The sequence below is a fragment of the Narcine bancroftii genome, chromosome 11 (assembly GCF_036971445.1).
Source record: "Narcine bancroftii isolate sNarBan1 chromosome 11, sNarBan1.hap1, whole genome shotgun sequence".
NCBI lineage: Eukaryota > Metazoa > Chordata > Chondrichthyes > Torpediniformes > Narcinidae > Narcine > Narcine bancroftii.
This window is the reverse complement of record NC_091479.1, coordinates 51,757,686-51,774,986: the sequence shown is the minus strand read 5'-3', so window position 1 is coordinate 51,774,986 and position 17,301 is coordinate 51,757,686. Positions and strand designations below refer to the sequence as shown.

Below are 17,301 nucleotides of genomic sequence, written 5' to 3'. Positions count from 1 at the left end.
ATCACAGGCACTAGAATTCACTCCAGTCAGAATCTATACATGACATGCTGTCTTAAAATAAAAGTCTCTATCATGGAAAACCTCCACTATCCAGACCATAACTTCCTCACTCTACTATCATTGGATAAGGTACTGGAGCCTGAGGAATAGAGGTCAATGCCACCATGTCAGTTTCTTCCCTGATGCCACCAGATCCTGTATAATCAATGAGCCAAAGACACAGCCTTGCTTTTTTGTGCACTGTTAACTTTATTTTTAAGTTTAGTTCTGAACGATGGTTATAAGATGAATGTTTGCTCCGTCCTGCTGCCCCAAATCACCAAATATTAGGACATGTTCTTGACAATAAATCCTGATTCTGAACCTGACAAGATATGAAAGGTATCTTCACAAAAAGTGGAAATAGGTGCATGAGACCAAAAAATATGTAAACAATTACCTTCCCAGCAGGAGGCACACTGCACATCCGGCATCCGGATTGAGGCTCTTTCCACATCCGGCAGGAGGACTATTCCACATCCAGCATCCGGCAGGAGTCCCATTCCACATCCGGCAGGAGGCCCATTTCACATCCGGCATCCGGATGGAGGCCCATTCCACATCCGGCAGGAGGACTAAGCCACATCCGGCATCTGGCAGGAGGCCCTTTCCACATCCGGCTGGTGGCCCATTTCATATCCGGTACCCGGCAGGAGGCCCATTGCTTCAAAGGCATGAGGCTCTCTTTTAAAATATTTCCAGTGGCCTTTAAGAAACAGGAAACAAACAGAAGCCATTAATCAATGGTAATACATAAAAAGGAAGATTCAGATAAAATACAAATTATAAAAATAATTGATCATTTCTAACCATTATATCATAACAAACAGAAATAAAGTGATAAACATTTAAACAATTATAACATATGTCTAATAGAACATGATTTAAAGAGTATACGATACTCCAAATTCCTTCACCTTCCCTTCTGAAGTTCTTTTGTGAGTACATAAAATTTCACTACCATTAAAGAAAACAAACATATAAAGCAAGGCCCAAGTGATTAATTGTTACCAAAATGTTGAATTAAAGGTGCCCATGGACGTAGAATGTTTAAATGTGAATCTGTGGAAGAACATCTGATTAATTCAAAGTTAGGCCTGCCACCATATCACGGAGTAATTGAGTGTTTTTAGGGGCAACAGCATCTTTCCAATTCATTAATATTGAACGTCGAGCAACAAGGGAGGCAAAAGAGATGACATGTGGTTAATTCATAATTCAATTCATTTAGGTCGTCTTTGTTGATCCAAAAAGGGAAATCATAGGGCAAAGGAGTTAAGGGTTATGGGGATAAGGCTGGAAAGGGGTATTGATGGTAGTGATCAGCCAGGATTTGTAAAATGGTGGTGCTGGCTCGACGGGCCGAAGGGCCCACTCCAGCTCCTATTGTCTATTGTAAATATCAGATTGACCCTGAGAACTAAAGTGTGCTCTTCATTGACTACAGCTTGTCCTTCAAAACTGCTATCAACTCAGTGCTGGTCAAGAAGTAAAATCTCTCACCCCCCTGTACCTCACTCTGCAATTGGATACTTAACTCTCTCAACCAAAGACAACAGCCAGTATGAATCGGAAACTACGTCTCCTCCCCACAGTTTCTCAGCACAGGCCCACTCTAAGAATTTGTGCTTTGCCCACATCGCTCTCATTATTGTTAACACGTGACCATGTGGCGAGGCACATTTCCATTGCTTTCTGCGTGTTTCCCGATGACAGGACAAATCTCGGCCAAATAACAAATGGAATGACAAAGTGTACAGGAGGGACATAGATCAGCTCGGCTACTGTGTAACAACGACATCCTTTCCCTCAATGACACCAAAACAGAGGAGATAATTATGGATATCAGGGTGAAGTCTGCAGACCACGATTCGATCTTCATGGAGGATTCAGCAGTGGAGATGATCAAGAATCTATTCAGAAAGAAGGCTCGCCAGTGGCTATACATTCTGAGGTGTATTAGGTGCTTTGGTATTTCATCCAAGACACCGGTAACCTCCACAGGTGAACTTTGGAGAGCATTCTGGCTGGTTTCATCACTGCCTGGTATAGAGGCGCCAACTCTCAGGAAGTTCACCCTGCCACATCATCGGCGGCAGAATTCACTTCATCGACAACATCTACGTGAGGCGTTATATTAAAAAAGAATCCTGTATCAGCAAAGACCCCCACCACCCAGACCATAATGTCTTCACTCTGCTACCCTTCGGAGAAAGGTACTTGAGCCTAAGGACAAGCAGCGCATGCCACGAGGACAGCTTCTTCTCCGATGCCACCAAATTCTTGAATAATCAATGAGCAAAAGACACTGCCTTGTTTTTTTCCACTGTTAACTTCATTTTTTAAAGCAATGTTAAAAGATGGTTATAACATGAATGTTTGCACTATTCTGCTACCCCAAATCACTGAAATTCATTACTTGTTCTTGACAATAAATTCTGATTCTGAATCAGAAAACATATGTTAGACTTCTTCACTAAAAAGTTCAGAGAAGAGTGAGAGAAAAAAAAATGGAACAAAATCTTCTCTTTAAAATCATCTCTTCAGAATTTAGCTTAAACTATAATGGGCACCCCCTCCTCACACGCACGCACGCACGCACGCACGCACGCACGCACGCACGCACGCACGCACGCACGCACGCACGCACGCACGCACGCACGCACCCACCCACACATTCATTTGCACATTGTGGGGTTAAGTTACATTTATGTTTAGAGTTAAGGAACAAATGATAAACTATAAATAAATAAAACGATTGTTTGGAAGATATTGTTTTCTTTGTGAATTTCTATTGCTGCTGGTCTCGTATTTAACACATTCCCTGGCTTTCTTCCTATAAACCATGATTCCCTGACAAATCCTATACATCTCAATCTCTGCCTTAATTACTCCCAATGACCTCACTTCCACAATCGCCTTTAGCAACAAGCTTCACAGACTCGTGAGCCCCGGACTAAAGAAATATTTTGCATCTCTGTTTTAAATTGACACCCTTTTATCCTGACATTATGCCCTCTTATCCTACAATCCACTGTCATGGGAAACATCCTTGACACATCTACTCTGGCTCGGCCTTCCAGCATTTGAACTGCCTCAATAAATTTCCCCTCATCCTCTGTACTCTATCAAGAACAGCCAAAAAGCTTAAAACGATTCCTCAAATGCTAACCCTTTGAATCCTGGTATCATTCCAGTCAATCATCTCTTAACCCTCTCGTCTCCTAAATGCAATTCTACGATTAATGGTCCAATAGACAGTATGCCTTGTTAATCACAGAATCAACCTGAACAGCTTTTTGGAGCCCCCTATGGACTCAAACCACAAGATCCCTGTGATCCTCCACACTGCCAAGAGTCTTACCATTAAAACTAAATTCTGCCATCATATCTGACCTACCAAAATGAACCAGTTTGCATTTCTTTGGATTGAATTCCAACTGCCACTACTCAGCCGGGGTTTTGCTTCCAAACAATGTCCTGCTGTAACCTCTGACAGGCCTCCACACTATCCACAACACCCCAAATCACTGTGTCATCTGCAAACTGACTAACCCATCCCTCCACTTCCTCATCCAGGTCATTGATCCAAATCACAATGGTTCCCAGAACAGATCCCTGAAGAACACCACTGGGCACCTACCTCCATGCAGAATAGGACCCGTCCACAACCACTCTCTCCCATCTGTGGTCAAGCTCATTCTGCATCCACAATGCAATGCCCCTTTGGTTGCTTTGCCTCCATACCTTCTCAATAACACTTGCATAGGGAACCTTATCAAATGCCTTGCAGAAATTCATATACCCAACATCTCCTGCTCTTCCTTCATCAATGGGTTCAGTCACAGCCTCAAAGAAATTCAATCAGGCTCGTAAGGCTCAACCTGCCCTGGACAAAGTCACGTTGACTCTTCCTCATTGTATTCCACCTCTCCAAATGTTCATAAATCCTGCCTCTCATCATCTTCTCCATCAATTGACCAACCACTGCTCGATCATTTCCTGGGCTACCTCTACTCACTTTCCTGAATAAAGAATCAACATCCTCCGGAACCTCTCCCGTCCCATCGATGATTCGAAGATCGTTGCCAGAGGTTCAGCGATCTCCTCCCTCACCTCCTAGAGTCGCCTGGGATCCATCTCATCTGGTCCCAGCCACTTCTCCAACTTGATGCTTTCCAAAAGCTCCACCACATCCTCTCTCTTTTATCTCCAGGCTCAAGCTTTTCAGTTTGCTGCAGGTCATCACTTCAATCACCAAGATCCTGTTCCATCGTCAAATCTTCATCAACCCCTCTGCTATTTCCTCACTTTCCCATTGTTACACTTGATAGGTCCTATTCTTTCACGTCTTATCCTCTTGCTCTTCACCCACTTGTAGAATGTCTTGATGATGTCGTGGTCTTACAGTTCAAAAATACACGCCACTTTTGAACAAATCTGCTCCTACACCCCCACTTATCTCCACCACTGTGTCAGCAGGATCAAGGCCTGTCCGACATGTCCTGTGCTGGGAAGGGAGCTGAATCTCATGCTCGGAATCAGAGATTGACAAGAATATGTGTCACAAATTTTGCTGAAACTGAATAACATTAATATTGACTTCTCTGGCTGTCGTTAAGCTCCCCACTTCAATTCTCCCCCATCACCTTCCCCAAGATCTGTCTCTCTCCCCTTTCCCTTTCTCCTTTCCCACAGACATCATCAATGCTCACCTCTCTGTTGGATATGACACCATTACGTGTATGAAATGATTTATACTGAACATTTGGTAGTCATTTCTGTAGTATGTAATGAATAAAGCATTGAGTTAGTTGGCATTGACGATATGACTGTCATTATTTACAATGGGGGGCTCGAACATAACAGTGGCGACGAGGATTCAAGAACTCACTCAACCATGACACATTTATCATTTCTACTCCAGAAGACAGTGAGATGACGGCAGCAGTTCCTGCAGCTCCCTTAGACTAATCCAATGAAGATGAAGACACGTGGGAAGCTTATGTAGAAGGTTTTGATGATCATTGTATTGCACATGATATGACTGAAAATCCTACATCCAATAAAAACGGGCATTGTTTTTAACCCTAATGGGAGGAGGCACCTGAGCTCTTAAGATCGCTGACGAGCTCACATATGCCTTCAACAAAAACATCTGCTGAAATCTGTCAAGTGATCGCTCAGCACCTTAACTCCCCACCTCCAGAGATGACAGAAAGTCATAAATTTTACCGACATCAACAACAACACAGAGAGTCTGTCCCCAATTTCATGGCTGCATTATGTAAACTCTCTAGATACAATGCAGTTGGACAGATCAAAGACGTCAAGAGATCAATTCATAATGGGTTTAGCTGAACAAACGACCCGAGGAAAACAAATTGCAACACAAAATCTGACACCTGAACTGGAGTTAGACATTGCGACTGCCGCCGAGACAGTGGGAAGCAATGCAGATGTCTGTCCGAGAGACTTGGCTATCAATAAATCTTGGCGCCAAGATTCTTCCCGCCAGGAACCTGCCCGCCAAAAATGTTTTCGCTGTGGGAAGACGAATCAAAGTCCCAATATTTGCTATTTCAAAAAGCCAAATGCCACAAATGCAATGTGAAGGGGCACATCAAAGCAAGATGCCCATTGATTAAACTGAGGAAAGATTACCAGCCAGCCTCCTGAAAAGTACATTTTGACCAAGAGACGGGAAAAGCCAGACACTGAAATCCAGATACCAATGAATCAGAAGTGGAACCAAACCAAAGTGAACATGTTATCCATCCGTGGGCCACAAAGAGCCAAATTTTTACATCCATGTCCACATGAACAACAAAATGATATGGATGGAACTCAATACAGAAAGAGCGGTTTCCCTCAGGCCCAGAACAATGAAGGAGGGCCAGCTACCACACACAGATGCTCCATCTTAAAAACAGTTATAGGGGAGGAAATACAAGTTCTTGCCAAGTGCCATTTACACGTTAAGTACAAGGATTAATCGAATCAGTTGCCCCTCTATATCACCGAGAGGCCAGAATTGCTCGGTCCTCATGGTTAACAACTTTCAGCTGGATTGGCAAGAAATAGGGAACATAATCAGTCAAAAGAACAAAGAAAAGTGGGATGAACACCTGCAGCAAACCACACACCTCAAACTGGCTCCAATTTTAAAATGTGATGGTAAGGAGATCAAAGCAATCCTGGTGTCTCACCAAGGTTTAGATAATTAAAATAAGAAAATATCGCTCCTGTCCAGGTGAATGCAAGACTATGGAGCAGAAATAGTCTATTCAGCCCCACTACCTGGCCTTCTCCCCTTGATGCTCTGACTAATCAAGAATCTCTGCCGATGACCTGGCTCCATAACTGCCTGTGGCAACAAATTCCACAGATTCACCACCCTCTGGCTACAGAAATTCCTCCACATTTCTGCTCTAAGTGGAATTCCTTCAATCCTGAAGTTGTTCCTTCTCTTCAACTCTTCCACCATAGGAAACAACTGTTCTACATCCACTCTGACTATGCCTGTCACCATTCAAAATGTTTCAATGAGGACCTTCCCCCCCACACATTCTCCTAAATTCTAACGAGTCCAGGCCGAGAGCCAGCAAACGTTCCTCATGTCATGTATCCCACACACTTGTAGCACCAGGCTGTTAGTTTTCCCACAGCTTCCAAGTCCTGCACCATTCCTACTTGGAAATATATTGCTGGTCCTTCATCATCCTTGGATTTTTATCCTGGAAGACCCCCTCCCCCACCCTCCTGCCTAAAAGCAGCTTCACCAGAAAGATGGCTGCAGTTCAAGAAGGCAGTTCAGCCCCACACTCCCCAAAGCTGAGTGGTAAATACTTGCTTTCAGATCAGATTAGATACGATTTATTGTCATGTAATCAAACAGAAATGTAATATTACACATCATCAACAATATTACAGCAGCTATCATCAAGGATCCACACCACACAGCACATGTTCTGTTCTCGCTGGATAGGGTGTAGGGGCCACAAGACTCACACCACTAGGTTCAGGAACAGCCGCTCCCCCTCCACCATCAGACTCTTCAACAACAAACTCAATCAGGGCTTCATTTAAGGACTTTACTTTGCCACTTTATTGATTTTTCCCACTTCTCTTTATTGCACAGTTTGTTTCCATTTCTTTATTTGTTTCCGCAGTGTCCAGTTTTTTCTTGCAATTCCAAGAAGTGGTCATTTGGCCTGGCCCACAAGATAACAAATCTCAGGGTTGTATGTGCGATCATTCATGTACCTTGACTATAAATCTGAATCTGAAATCATTGCCCTCAGTCTGACAATAATGCAGACAAAGATTCACTGTGAGCCTGAACATTGACTGGCTCCCCTTACAGTCAGGCAAAGAGAGGTCAAAGAGAGTCCCTTCACAGTCATTGGGTGACCGTGGATTTGTCTCCGATGCTCCCGCAGCCTCTGCCAGACTCCTGTTCAGTTCAAATCGTGGCCCGTTCCAAACCTACAGCACAGTGAGGAAGTCTTCAAAGCCCAAGGCATACAAAACATGGATGTTAAACTGATTGGAATCCAGCATCTCAGACAGCAACTCATTTGTACATGAGAAATGACATCTATTCGAGTTGACTTGTTCATGTGAAGTCTTGTTTGACGTCTATCATTTCCATTTCTTAAGAAAGTGCATCCAGAAATGTGAAAAGCTGAGACATGAAACAATGTACCTCAAACAAGTTTAAAGGGATGTCCATCAAATTTATATTCAAGAATATGCCTTAAATATTGTACCTCCCCATGGTAAAATTCCAATGAGATTCTTGTATTAGCCAGGTGACACTGTCCACCTGACATTAATACTACTTATTCCCGCTGGTGTGACTCGAATTAAAGCCGTGTCTTGTACTTTGTGGTTCTGTTGGGATTTTTGAAACTCACAGGAGGCACAATGATACAAGGGCAGTTCTATTGTGTCTGTTTCTTCATGGGACTTCGTGTAACCCTTGCTTGGGTTTTTTAAATCATTGGGGAAGAAAAACGTCCTGAAATTTCCATGCAAGAGTGGAAAATCAGTCATATGAAGAAACAATTCTTTGGAAGCAACTTGACAAGAAATTTGTGAGTTTTGAGGTCTGATGGCTCACGCTTCCTCCATAATTGCTTTTGAACAGCAGTAAAGACTATTTTCAACACAAAAATTTCTGAGACTGAACATTAAAATCATCTCTTCAGAATTAAGCTTATAATTTAATAGTTTGGGTTTTGTCCCATGCGCGCATGCACACAGATTTGCACATCATGTGGATAAGTTAGATTTAAGTTTCGAGTGAAGTAAGAGATTATTAATAAATAAATGATTGTTGTGAAGATACCCTTGCCTTTGTGAATATCTATTGCTGCTGGTCGAATATTTAACACATTCCCTGGCTTCTTCCCTTAAACCAAGATTCCCAGACTAATACAAAGCATAGCAATCTCTGCCTTAAATACTCCCAAAGACCTCGCTTCCACAGCCGCCTGTGGGATCAAGCTCCACAGATCATGAACCTCTGGCTAAAGAAATTTTTCTGAATCTCGCTTTTAAATTGGCATCTTTTCTCCAGAAATTATACCCTCGTCCTAAAATCCAGGCCATGGGAAACATCCTTTCCCCATTTACTCTGGCCAGGCCTTTAGCATTTGAACTGCCTCAATATGTTTCCCCTCATCCTACGTAATCCAGCTGAAAACCATTCCTCATAATGTTAACCCTTTCAATCCTGGTCACATTCCAGTAAATCTTCTCTCAACCCTCTCCAAAGCCAGCACTTTGTTTCTCAAATAAGGCACCAAAACTGTCCCCAATACTCCAAGAGAGGCCTTACCTGAGCTTGATGGAGTCTCAACATCACACCCCTGCTCTTGCCTGCTGTCTCTCTGGAAATGAATCCCAACATCGCATTCACCCTGTTTATAACAGAATGGAATGTTCTAGAACTCATTAGGATGACCAATACCCTTCATCGCAATCCGTCAATAATGGTGATTTCAGGTGGGATTGTGATGAATAAATTAGAACTTCCCTGGACATTCCATGTTGTCTTTTGAATGTCCCTCTTGTTCCAGCCTCCATCACCACCCTTGGCAATGCATTCCAGGCACCCACCACACTCTGTGGAAAATAACATCTGGCCTCTGTTATCACCACTAAACTTTCCTCTGAATCTACATTTTCATAAAATTGAATTATTCCCAATCAACTCACATGATCCTATATATGACAATATACCATTTAAGATTGTTTTTTTTTAATTTTTTATTTTTCACACCATAAACCACATTGACCAAGATACATACATTTTCCTTTTCAAATATATAGTGTCATTTTCTACCCCACCCCTCCCTCCTCCCATCCCACCCTCCCTACCCCCCCCCAATTCATTTAAAGTACAGAATCTAAGTAAGATACATTAAACCAGTCAAACAATGTTGTCATTCAATAAAAATAAACAAGAAATTCCACTGAGTCAATTCTTTTCATTTCCTTCTCCTTTCGTTAATTTAGGTGGTAGATGTCCCTGGTAGGTTTTCTCTATTATGTTTCATGTATGGCTCCCATATTTGTTCCAATATTTCAATATTATTTCTTGATTATATGTTATTTTTTCTAATGGAATACATTTATTCATTTCTATATACCATTGTTGTATTCTCAAATTATCTTCTAATTTCCAGGTTGACATAATACATTTTTTTGCTACGGCTAGAGCTATCTTAACAAATCTTTTTTGTGCATCCTCCAAATCAATTCCAAATTGTTTGTTTTTTATGTTACTTAGGAGGAAGATCTCTGGGTTTGTTGGTATATTGTTTTCTGTAATTTTATTTAATATCTGGTTTAGATCTTCCCCAAATTTTTCAACTTTCTCACATGTCCAGATTGCATGAATTGTTGTTCCCATTTCTTTTTAACAACGAAAACATCTGTCAGATACTGTTGGGTCCCATTTATTTAACTTTTGAGGTGTAATGTGTATCCAGTGTAATGTGTATCCAGTTATATTGTATCATACGTAACCTCGTGTTTATTGTATTTCTCATAGTTACAGAGCATAAATTCTCCCATGTTTCCTTCTTTATCTTTATGTTTAAATCTTGTTCCCATTTTTGTTTAGTTTTACCATTTGTTTCCTCATTCTCCTTTTCTTGCAGTTTAATATACATATTTGTTATACATTTTTTGATTATCATTGTATCTGTAATCACATATTCAAAATTACTTCCCTCTGGTAACCTCAGACTGCTTCCCAATTTGTCCTTCAAGTAGGATCTCAGTTGGTAGTATGCCAACACTGTATCTTGAGTTATGTAATATTTATCCTTCATTTGTTCAAAGGATAGTAATTTATTTCCTGAAAAACAATTTTCTAATCTTTTGATTCCTTTTTTCTCCCATTCTTTCAAGGAAAGGTTATCTATTGTAAAAGGGATTAACTGATTTTGCATCAGTATTAGTTTTGGTAATTGGAAATTTGTTTTATTCCTTTCTACATGAATCTTCTTCCAAATATTGAGCAGATGATGTAATACCGGAGAACTCCTACATTGTACCAATTTTTCATCCCATTTATATGTGTTCAGGTATCTTCTCCCCTATTTTATCTAGTTCTAATCTAGTCCAATCTGGCTTTTCCCTTGTTTGATAAAAATCTGATAGGTATCTTAATTGTTCGGCTCTATAATAATATTTAAAGTTTGGCAGTTGTAAGCCTCCTTGTTTATACCATTCTGTTAATTTATCTAGTACTATCCTCGGTTTCCCACCTTTCCATAAAAATTTCCTTATTATTTTCTTTAACTCCTTGAAGAATTTCTCTGTCAAGTATATTGGCAATGCCTGAAATAGGTATTGTATCCTTGGGAAAATGTTCATTTTAATACAGTTTATCCTTCCTATTAGTGTTAGTGGTAAATCTTTCCAATGCTCTAAATCGTTCTGTAATTTTTTCATTAGTGGATAATAATTGAGTTTATATAGATGGCCGAGGTTTTTATTTATGTGTATACCTAGGTATCTTATTGCTTGCATTTGCCATCTGAATGGTGATTCCTTCTTAAATTTTGAGAAATCTGCATTATTGATTGGCATTGCTTCACTTTTATTTGCGTTAATCTTGTTACCCAACACTTCTCCATATTCCTTCAATTTCTTATGTAATTCTTTTATTGACAATTCTGGTTCTGTTAAGTATACTATAACATCATCTGCAAATAAACTGATTTTATATTTCTTGTCTTTTATTTTTATCCCTTTTATTTTATTTTCTGTTCTTATCAATTCTGCTAGTAGTTCTACAGCTAACGCGAACAATAAGGGTGATAGTGGGCATCTCTGCCTTGTTGATCTGCTTAAATTAAATTACTTTGATATATATCCATTTACTGTCACTTTCGCCAATGGACCCTTATATAATGCTTTAATCCAATTAATATATTTCTCTGGTAAACTGAATTTTTGCAATGCTTTGAATAAATAATTCCATTCCACTCTGTCAAAGGCCTTCTCTACATCTAAAGCAACTGCTACTGTTGGCGCTATACTCCCTTCTACTGCATGAATTAAGTTAATAAATTTACAAATATTGTCTGTTGTTCGTCTTTTTTTAATAAATCCAGTTTGGTCTAGATTTACCATTTTAGGTACATAATCGGCTAATCTGTTTGCTAATAGTTTAGCTATTATCTTATAATCTGTGTTAAGTAATGATATTGGTCTATATGATGCTGGTGCGAGTGGATCTTTCCCTATCTTTGGTATTACTGTATTTATTGCTGTTTTGCATGAATCTGGTAAGCTTTGTGTTTTGTCAATCTGGTTGATTACTTCCAGGAGGGGAGGAATTAATAAATCTTTAAATGTTTTATAGAATTTTATTGGGAATCCGTCCTCTCCTGGTGTTTTATTATTTGGTAGTTTTTTTTATTATCTCTTGTATTTCTACTATTTTAAATGGTTCTGTTAATTTATTTTTTTCCTCTATTTGTAATTTTGGTAGTTCAATTTTAGTTAAAAATTCATCTATTTTCCCTTCTTTCCCTTCATTTTCAGTTTGGTATAATTGTTCATAGAATTCTCTGAAGTTTTCATTAATCTCCGTTGGATTTTATGTGATTTGTTTGTCTTTTTTCCTTGATGCCAATACCATTCTCTTAGTTTGTTCTGTCTTAAGCTGCCATGCTAGAATTTTGTGCGTTGTTTCTCCTAGTTCATAATATTTCTGTTTTGTCTTCATTATGTTCTTCTCCATCTTATATGTTTGTAGTGTTTCATATTTTATTTTTTTTATCTGCCAATTCTTTTCTTTTAGTTGTGTCTTCCTTCATTGTTAATTCTTTTTCTATATTTACTATTTCTCTTTCCAACTGCTCTGTTTCCTGATTGTAGTCCTTCTTCATCTTGGTTACATAACTTATTATTTGCCCTCTGATGAACGCTTTCCTTGCGTCCCATAGTATAAACTTATCTTTCACTGATTCCGTATTTATTTCAAAGTACATTTTAATTTGTCTTTCAATGAATTCTCTAAAATCCTGCCTTTTAAGTAGCATGGAGTTTAATCTCCATCTATACATTCTTGGATATTGTCAATATCAAAGGTGAATGGTCCGATAATATTCTAGCTTTATATTCTGTTTTTCTTACTCTGTCTTCCATACGAGCTGAGTATGTTTTATGTCTACCCGAATAATATGAATATTCCTTTTCCTTTGGGTGTTGTTTCCTCCATATATCCAATAGTTGAATTTCTTGCATCGATTTAATTATAAATTTGGTTACTTTGTTCTTTCTGTTAATTTTTTTCCCAGTTTTATCCATATTTGAATCCAAATTAAAGTTGAAATCCCCTCCTATTAATATGTTTCCTTGCGTGTCTGCTATCTTCAAAAAAATATCTTGCATAAATTTTTGATCTTCTTCGTTAGGTGAATATACATTGAGTAAATTCCAAAACTCCGAGTATATCTGACATTTTATCATTACATATCTCCCTGCTGGATCTATTATTTCCTCTTCTATTAAAATTGGTACATTTTTACTGATTAATATAGCTACTCCTCTAGCTTTTGAATTATATGACGCTGATGTTACATGTCCTACCCAATCTCTCATTAATTTCTTATGCTCCATTTCAGTTAAATGTGTTTCTTGCACGAATGCTATATCAATTTTTTCTTTTTTCAGTAAATTTAGCAGTTTCTTCCTTTTGATTTGGTTATGTATTCCGTTAATATTTAAAGTCATATAGTTCAACGTAGCCATTTCATACTTTGTTTATCTTCCCTTTCCGTTTCCTCATCATCACCTTTCCTTCTTATCCATTTCTGCTTTCTTGTTTTGAACACTTTATAAGACAACATTTCTAAAACATCAAACATTTCCCTTATTCTCCTATCTAAAATTTCTTTAACCCCTCTATCACCTCCCCTTCCTGAGTTGCCCTTTATCCCTTTTTGGGCAACCACATCTCCCCTCTCCATTTGGATTTGCGAATTCACTCGCAAGCATCAACTGATTTCGCAATGACTGTAACTCCTCCCCACCCAGCCCCCCCGGAAAAGTTTTCAATTTTCATATATAACAAAGGTCACTCTTTTAATTCCCTCCTTATTTCCTCTGTTCCCTTTCATTCCCTTATTAATTCTTATCTATACTCTATATATTTTCCTCTAAATACGGATACACTCATGGACACACATATATACATACACATCTATATATATATATATATATATATATATATTACCCATATACACACATACATATAGTTCGTGGTCATTTTTACTCTTATTACATGTCTTCATCTCTCTGCTTGTTTTGTAGTTGTTCTGCAAATTTTCGTGCTTCCTCCGGATCCAAGAATAGTCTGTTTTGTTGCCCTGGAATAACTATTTTAAGTACCGCTGGGTACTTTAACAAATTTATATCCTTTTTTCCATAAGATCGTTTTTGCTGTATTGAACTCCTTCCTCTTCTTCAGGAGTTCAAAACTTATGTCTGGATAGAAAAAAAAATTTTGACCTTTATATTCCAGTGGCTTTTTGTCTGCTCTTATTTTCTTCATTGCTTTCTCCAATATATTTTCTCTTGTTGTATATCTTAAGAATTTTACTAAAATGGATCTTGGTTTTTGTTGTGGTTGTGGTTTCGGGGCTAGTGTTCTATGTGCCCTCTTTATTTCCATTTCTTCCTGTAATTCTGGTCTTCCTAGGACCCTGGGGATCCAATCTTTTATAAATTCTCTCATATTCTTGCCTTCTTAATCTTCCTTAAGGCCCACTATCTTTATATTATTTCTTCTATTATAGTTTTCCATTATATCTATCTTCTGAGCTAACAGCTCAAGTGACTCTATCTTTTTTATTAGATTCTTCTAATTTATCTTTTAAGTCCTCTACTTCCATTTCTACGATTATTTCTCGTTCTTCCACATTATCCACTCTTTTTCCTATCTCTGATATGACCATCTCTATTTTATTCATTTTTTCTTCTGCACTCTTAATTCTTCTTTTTATTTCATTAAATTCTTGTAATTGACATTTTTTTACTGATTCCATATATTCTTTAATAAAAATGTATCCATTGTCCTGCCTTTCCCTTCTTCTTCCATTTCTCTATGTTCTTCTTCTTCTTCCTCTGGGTTGGCCATCTGTTGTTTCCTTGTTTTCTTTTTACCCTCTTCTTTCTTGTTCTTGTTGTTTTCTGTGTTCTCTTCCTGTTGCTGTGTTGCAGCTGTCACTCTCAGCTGTGGACATCGACTCCTCAGCTGTTCCCCCCTCCCGTCAGTGTGTTTTTTTTCATGCGCATACGCGGTTGCGCACTTTTACTCGGCTCCGCGAGCCATTTTTGTAGTCCTGAGCTTGGGACTTCCACCGACCTTAGGGAGCGGGCTTCTCTCTCCACGGCGGGCCTCCTCGGACAGGTAAGGCCTTCACCTTCTTCTTCCGACGTTCTTTCTTCTTCTCTTCTTCCCGTTGCTTTCGACTTTTCTCTCTTCGCTGCCATTTTCTTCTCACCTTTACTTTTACTTTGTTTTAATTTTTATTCTTGTACCTTTGTGAATTGTGTGTTTTTTTTTCAACTTTTCCAGAGATGGCTGGAATTCCCTGACCGGCCACTACTCCATCACGTGACTCCTCCACCATTTAAGATTGTTAAAGAGCATTTTATTTATTTAGGTGTTAAAATCACCAGGAATTTTAAAGATTTGGTTAAATTAAATTTTGCTCCTTTATTTGTTTTTGTGAAGCAATCTTTTACTAGATGGGCCCTGTCGACTTTGTCTTTGGTTGGCCGTATTAATGCTGTTAAAATGATAACATTATTTAAAGTTTTAAATCTATTTCAAGCTGTCCAAATTTTAATTCCGAAATCTTAATTTGATGATATTGATTTGAAGATTTAATCTTTGATGCACCATCAATAATCGCATAAGACTGAAGTGAAACTGATGGGCTTTTATTAACTATAGACTGGAACAGCCGTCACCCTCATTGACTGATCGAGACAGAGTGGATTGGGGAGCAAACAAAGAATTATGGGTAGGATCGGTCTTGGGAGGCATTTCCTGTCAGCAGCACCCAATCACAGCACGACATCGGTTTACCACACCATTATATTTGGAATGGTGAAGGCATCAGATTGGGCTTCACTTCCAGAAACCTAAGAAGGATGGTGGTCTGATTTTACTATTGGGCACTTAATATTTCTTGTCTGATTTTTTTTGGATTTATTACTTGGATAAATTTGAGCGTCCACACTGGGTAGATTTGGAATTGAAATCTGTGTAGAATGATTCCTTCACTTCTTTGTAGGGTCAGCATGACCTTTTAGATGACCTCAGATCAGTAAGTAGATTTCCAAACCCGTGTCCTATTGTTGCAACCACTTCAACCCAGAGATAAAGCCTCTGACTATCCAACAATCAATGCCTCTCATTATCTTAAACACCTCTATCAGGCGCCTCTCATCCTCCGTCAGTCCAAGGAGAAAAGGCTGAGTTCACTCACCTGCTTTCACAAGGCACGTTCCCTAAACCAGGCAACATCCTTGTAAACCTACTCTGCACCACATCCTTCCAGTAGTGAGGTGACCAGAATTGAGCACAGTACTCCAACTGGAGTCTGACCACGGTCCTATAGACAAAGGACCACCCTTGGCAATGCATTCCAGGCACCCACCACACTCTGTGGAAAATAACATTTGGCCTTTCTCATCTCCACTTAACTTACCTCCACTTGCCTTCAAAAGGTGCCCTCTGATTTTTGCTGTTGCTGCCCCAGGGAAGAGGTGTTGGTTCTCCATCCTATCTAAGCCCATCGTCATCTTATGTACTTCTATTAAGTCTCCTCTCTTCCTTCGAGAGGTTCTGTGGTGAGGAGCCAGGAGATGAGTGATCAGCCGTTGTTCTTGGTACAGAGTAACAAGATGGTCAGCGAGGCAAGAGAAAAGTGGGGAATGTCTGGAATGAATCATTCAGGAAGTGATAGCAGGCCATCTAACGTGATGGTGGGATGAGACAGAGGCGATGGAAATGGTGTTGGATTCAGCTATCCAGTTCTTTTGAGGATGTCATTGTCAGATTAGATGAGTGGGAGCCAGATTGGGTGTTGATCCATTTTAAGGCATTTGGAAAGGTGCTTCACGAGAGACGATGAAACAAAATAGGAGAATGGGTGATTGTGATTGAGGACTATATACTGACATGGAGTGTGGGTTAGTTCATGGACAGAATATGGACAGTATGGCTGTTCACCAGTCTTTTGCAAACCGGTGAAGGGCAGCTGGTATCATCCCAACTGTTCATAATTCATGTCAGTGATGTGGTAAAGAGGTCCAAATGGAGGGAGGTAGCATTCGAACCTTTGATGACATGGTGGGAGACAGGGTGGTTGGGAGAGATGTGGCCAATGCTGTGCCACAGGAATCAGTGTTGGTCACTGAGGCATGGCTTTAAGATGGGAATGAACATTTGCAGTGCCTGAGGAACAATTCGTTACTGAGAGGGCGATCCATATCTGGAACAAGCTGCTAGAGGAAATTGTGGGGGCAAGTACAATTATGATTTTAATAGATATTTAGACAGATATATGGATGGGAAGAGCTTGGAAGAATCTGGGCCAAATGCAGGAAATGGGACAAGCCCTTAATCCTAAGTTGGTCGAGGGGAACAAATTAGATGGAAGGACCTGTTCCATGCCGTAGTTCGCCAGGATTAAGTCAAGTCCAGTTTTTTGGCATCTG

At 39.5% G+C, this 17,301-nt stretch overlaps 1 long non-coding RNA gene across 1 annotated transcript in view; it reads right to left on the bottom strand.

Moving 5' to 3' along the window:
- Positions 1-477: 477 nt before the first annotated feature.
- Positions 478-17,301, bottom strand: part of LOC138745371 (uncharacterized) — an 87,288-nt gene continuing 70,464 nt past the window's right edge. The window contains exon 4 of the long non-coding RNA XR_011346223.1: positions 478-745. This is a non-coding gene — a long non-coding RNA (uncharacterized lncRNA). The remainder of the gene's footprint in view (positions 746-17,301) is intronic.